This window comes from Condylura cristata, unplaced genomic scaffold, assembly GCF_000260355.1.
Source record: "Condylura cristata isolate star-nosed mole 26May11 unplaced genomic scaffold, ConCri1.0 scaffold00006, whole genome shotgun sequence".
Classification (NCBI taxonomy): domain Eukaryota; kingdom Metazoa; phylum Chordata; class Mammalia; order Eulipotyphla; family Talpidae; genus Condylura; species Condylura cristata.
The window spans coordinates 53536672-53542671 of NW_004567107.1; the positions used below are offsets into that span (position 1 = coordinate 53536672).

General features: G+C 39.5%; 1 protein-coding gene across 1 annotated transcript in view; it reads left to right on the forward strand.

The window, feature by feature from the left end:
* Positions 1-392: 392 nt before the first annotated feature.
* The window catches only part of DENND4C (DENN/MADD domain containing 4C), an 80057-nt gene continuing 74449 nt past the window's right edge, over positions 393-6000 (forward strand). Inside the window, exon 1 of the mRNA XM_004677684.2 lies at positions 393-609. The gene's annotated coding sequence lies outside the window, so the exon portion shown is untranslated. The remainder of the gene's footprint in view (positions 610-6000) is intronic.

Here is a 6000-nt window from a genome sequence, read left to right on the forward strand (position 1 = left end):
TTATTCAGGACCCACCGTGCTGAAGCGGAGGAGGGGGTCGCAAGCACGCTCGGCAGGGACCCCCACGCGCCGTCCCGGTCGCGGCGGGCAGGGGAGGAGGGGCAGCAGTGGCCGCTGGGCCACGACCCTCCCCGGGGGCGGGGCTTGAGCGCTGCCCCGCCCCACCCTCCCTTCCCCATCCCTCCCCCACGCCCTTTCCACCCGCCCCCGCAGTCGGAAAGGGGGTGGGGGGGGGAAGGGAAAGTGCTGGTCTGTGGAAAGGGGCGGAAGGAGGGGGAGAAAAAAGAAAACGGGAACAGAAACATGGCCGTCAGCTGTCCGAGCGGCAGCGCAGTGGCCAGCTCCTAGGCGATCCGCCGCCTGCACCTCCCGGCCTCCAGTGAGCCCAGGAGCGAAGCTCGCGGCCGTTACCCTTTGCTGCTGGCTGCGCCCCTGGAGACTTAGCCCGAGAGGCCGCGCAGGCGCAGATCGGCCCGTGGAGGCGGCGGCGGCCGCGGGAGCGAGTCCCCCGCCCGGCGCTGCCGAGGGTGCCCAGGCCGCGTACCCGGCGATTTCATGCCCCTGGGAGGGTCTACATCGGTCTGCAGCTGAAGGAGAAGCGGGCGACAGGTGAGTCTGCGGTGGAAGGCCTTTTGCGGAGGAGCCGAACGTAGCGCCTCTATCGGCGCGCACCTCGGGCAGGGGGAGCGCTGGGCAGGTAGCAACTCTGGGAGTTGAGTTCCAATGGCCGGCCTGCGGGGGGTCGCCAAGGAGGCGGAGAGTGGCTAGGGCTGGCTTTCCAGGCCTAGTTTTCTGCAGTTTCCGGGGGCGGGGAGTCCCCAGTGCCTGTGGGGTATGATGGGGGAGAGGCTGCGCCAGGAAGGCCCTCCAGCGCCGCCGCCCGTGCTTGCTGAGAGCCACTCGCGGGGAAGCGCGAGGGATCTGGGCCCGAGGGATCTCTGGGGCCAGGGCCGCCTGGGTGGGGGCTAGATGGGGTTGCGGCTGGAAAGGGGACGGACCCTGCGTACGGTGATCTAGGGCCGGGGCCCTGGAGAAAGATCGGGGGACCCTAGGTGGAGGAAAGAAGAGGGGGTTGGGGGGAGCCGGCAGGTGTCGCAGGTGAATTGAGGGCATTCCCTCTTATACCTTCCAGTGGCCATTCCTGAGGGTGTCTTTGTTGGAGAGGGCTTTTTAAGAAGTCGGATTCCATTCAACTCCGAGTGACTAAACACAAATAAAACCAACTAATGAGCCCCCGGTGCTAACTCTTGCAAAGAGCTGTAACTTCTGCATTGAAGATGCCGTCATGTGTTCTTTTTTCTCCCTTTTTCTGCTTCATAGATCTTTTTCCTCCCTAAGATCGTGTCTCTTGAACACAAATAAGGGATGACCCAGTTTTTAAATAGTGTTCTCCAACCCCCATTATGTGTTTATTTCACACGGAAAAATTTAGAGCAGTCACTTGTGCAAATGCAAGGAAAAGTCATCTCCAGTGATGAATTCTCCTTTTGCCTCAGAGAAACTGTCAAGCATTGAAGTTTGGGAAACTGATTTATGGAACCTGCTTAATTGTGTGCAAACCGGTATGGGAAGAATCCCATACGTATTTATGGTAGGAATAGATCATCCCTTCTGGTTTCCTTGTTTGGAAGGTGAAGGGGACTAAAATCGGGGAGAATGTTAGTGCTAAGGTGTTAAGTTCTCGGTAACTATTTGATTTGAGATGATCATATATTTAAGTTATCTGAAATGCAGAGAGCATTGTATGATTTTCTGTGTATAAGTGATAAGAACAACATTAGTTGCAAAAGGGAAAACGTCATCTCTGAGCTTAAAGGATACTGTTCTTGATAAATGTAACCATGTGAAAAAAATCCTGTATTTTATTTTCTGACTTGTTCTTTGTATTGCTGCGTAAAAGTGATAAACTCTTGATTTGAGGCTGGAAACTCAGAATTGAACTTAGATTTATATTTATGAAGCTTTTCTGCCTATTATGTAAGCTTGCTTTGACTCCTTTTTCTAGTAATGACAAACTCAATCCACACTTTTCCCTTATTGGTATCTACTATGGCTTTTCTGAAAAACAGTTCATTGGGATTAGAGGTGTGCTCTTTTGTACTACTGATTTTAGTGAACTGATGATCTTTCCTTGTTGCACCATACTAAATATACTGTTGTTTAGACTTGTTAATTTGGATAATAGAAAGCTATAGTATTAGAAGTGTTAAACTTGTACATTGGAATACATTTAGTCCTGTATAATTTTTAAATGGTATTCTGCATTCTGATATTGAACGTAAATATAGTATTCTGTGGTATAAATTTGAGCTTGCAGCCGAAGAAATTGGCAGTAGAGTTGGTGTGGAGACTTAGTAAAAGGCAAATGTTTTAAATTGCAAGGAACTTGCAGCGATGTGTAGGCTGTAACAATTCATGATGCCAGAAGTGGAAGGTTATTTGGTTAAGGTGCTGTCTATAAAGAAGCAAGTTAAATAGCTGTAAGAAATGCTAACTTGTAGCTATAACCGAGAATTTTTCAGGCTAATCATCCTACAGGGTACAGCTTGCTCTTTATATATCTACCAGTTAAGGCCAAAACCATATTTTCACTAGTTCCTGCCAAGACAAATATTGATACTGCACTGGCTTTGCTGCACAGTTTGAAAGTTAGGTGTCAGTCCTAACCTTGCAATTTAAGTACAGGTTATAAAGTAAAAAGGAAAGCTGCTGAGTCAGAGGCAAGTATTCATTTGGCCTGGTTTGCAAAACAACTTTGTTATGGTATGAGTTTCTACTATAGTATGCCTGAAGAAATTTAAATAAGGGCAAATATGCTTTCATAATACATGAAGTAATACTTTAAAATTATATTGATTACTACCATTTACATAATTGATTTTTGTAGTTTGCAGCCTATTGTTTGCACCTGCTTCACTCAACCACTAACAGTAGCTCCTATACCACTATATTATCACATTACCCTCTTCCTCCCCTCTGTATTTCTCTCCCACCACTGTATTTTCAATCTTACAGTTTTTGTTGTAGTTCTCTTTCATTTTCTGACTTATTTCACTTAGCATAATCACCTTCAAGTTCCAATCATATTGCCACAAAATGCAGTTTCATCTTTTTAAAGAGCTGAGTGGTATTCCATTGAGTGAATAGACTACATCTTTATCTAGTCATCTGTTGATGGGTATTTAGGTTAATTTCATGTCTTGGCTATTGTGACCATACTGCTGTGAACACCTAGGGTGCATCTGTTTTATGAATTAAAATTTTATCTTTCCACTGGTGCTATAATCTGTATTTTCATATTGTGAGGTTGTTAGATTTGTTTTAATTGGATGCCTTGTTGGAATTGAGATGGCCTATATAGGAGTTAAATTTGAGGAAAAAGTTTTATAGCAGAAGTAAAATGGCAGCTCTTTAGCATCAGTTTTTAATAAATCCCCAAGTGCAATACTTTTTTTTTTTTTTTTGAAATTTAAAACCTATTATTTTGTGGAAAGAAGTTAGGTAATTTATGCACCTATTTCCCCCCCCCCCCTAGTTACCCAATACATAAAAGAAGAATAGTGCTTAATGTGGCATATGAAAACCAAGGAGCAGCAGATATATTTGAAACTTAAGTGACTACATTTAATAAGTTGAGGTTAATAGTGTTTATGTTAATAGCATTTATTTGTTGAAATACATAAAGTTAAATAAAATTAACTCTGAAAGATTATCTTAGCTACAGTTGGAAAGTGAAATTTAACTATTAAATTATATTTCTAAATTAGTTTTTAACAAATAGTTCAGAAGCTCTTGTTAGTTTTTGTAAGCATGGAATTTTACCAAAGGTAAAGAAGGTCATTGCATATTTTTAAAGGGGCCAATTAATCAAAAAGCTGTATATTCTAAATGTTTATGCCCTTAAAAACAATACATGAAGCAAAAAAACTAATAGAATTGCAAGGAAAAAATAGAAAAAATTACCATTATAATCAGAGATTTCATTATGACTCTCTTGGTAATTGCTAGAGCAGTGGACTTCCAGAACTCTGATAAATAAATTTCTGTTGCTGTAAGTCACCCATATGCTCTTCTGTTGTAGCAGCCTAAATGAACAGGAGAAACACAAACTTCAAAAGTTAACTCAGGAAGAAGCTAGAGTAATGCTATTTTGTTAAATAAATTGATTTTGTACTTAAGGACATAACCATCAAATAGAATTCCAGATCATTTCACAGGTGAATTTTACTATACATTTAATAAGGAAGACATTTGTCAGTGATAAACTCAGAAAATTGGAGAGGAAGAAATTCTCTCTAATTTCATTCTGTGCGACTAACATTTAAATTGATACCAAAGCCAGATAAGAAAACTACAGTCTAATAGCTGTTATTAACATATAGAGTATTTGAAACAAAATTTTAAGTAATATAATTTAAGGCTGTATAAAAAAAGATAATAATATATCATGATTAAGCCAGGCTTTTCCCAGAATTGCAGGGTTTGGTAGTAACCTGAAAATTAATCACTGTATTTGACTTACTAAAAAAACAGGTGAAAAAACCCATCCTGTTAGTACATAGAGAAAGTGTGTAAAATATATCTATTCCTGATAAAAACCTCAAATAGAAAGGAATTTCCACTTCTTTCTTTCCATTTATTTATTTCAAAGAAGTGTGTGTTAGAGCAACTTTCCCTGCAGTTTTACTCAAATACAATAAATCTAATTACAATTATGTCATTCATGCGACCATAAATATAATACTTATTGCTATGGTAAATTGGCATAGTCTTTTCAAAAGATCAAAAGGTAATCTATAACAATAGCTACAAAGGCATTTTTATACCCAGAAAGTAGACTTCAGCAATTTATAACTTAACAGAAGATTAGACATTTAATATGGAGAGATCCTTTGGATATGCTGTCTTTTTTCAAAACTATTTGGGATTGTACTGCTCAGCAGCATTAAATGCATTGGTGGTGTTGTGTCGCCCTTACCACTGTCCAGAGCTTTTCCATTATTACCAACCAAACTTCTGCACTCTAAAAAGTAACTCCACACTGAACTATGGTGATGACACACTGGTGATTTGGTGATGGGAAGCCCCTGGAGATTACAACTGAGATGGAAAAAGGCACAAAATTATGTAAAAACAAACTATTATATTATTAAAAAAAAAAAGTAATTTCACATTGTTCTCGCTCTCCAGTCCCTTGTAATCTCTGTTCCACTTTTTGTCTCTATGAATTTGTCTAGTTTAGTACTTCATATAAGTCAAATCATGTTTGTCTTCTATGAAGCCTGGCGTATTTCACTTAGTGTAAGGTTTTCTATGTTTATTCATGCATAATTGATCAAAATTTAATTCCTTTTATAACTGAATAATATATATATTATATATAACTATTATATATAATATATAGTGATATTTTACTTAGTCATTCTTTTGTTGATGAACATGGTTTATTTCTACCTTTTGGCCGTTGTGAATTATTCTGCTATGACTAATGATGCTGAGTATCTTTTCAGGTGCTTTTAGTCATTAGTAGCTTCTTTGGTTATCATTTCTCTTGAAAAGGAGCCAGTGCTGTAAGCAAAAAAAAAGAAATAAAAGGTAACCTACACTGGAAAAAAAGAAGTGAATTGTCTTTATTCACATTATTACCTATGTAGAAATTTTGATGACTTCTACAACAAAGCACTAGAACTCATACATAAGCATCTTTATCAGGATTGTATTATACAAGATCATTATATAAAAATGATATTTTTGTAACTATATTTCTTATAGTTTCAGTGAACAATTGGAACAGGCAAACAGTATTATTTAAAATGGCATCTAAATTAAGCACTCGGTAAATCTAACAAAAGCTGTGAAAGACTTGTGCGTTATAAATTGTGAAATTTTGATTAGAGAAATTTTAAGATATAAAATAAATGCATGGATAAACTTTTTTTTTTTTTTAAAGATTTATTTATTTATTCATACAGAACTGGGGTACAGGCCAGAGATGCGGAG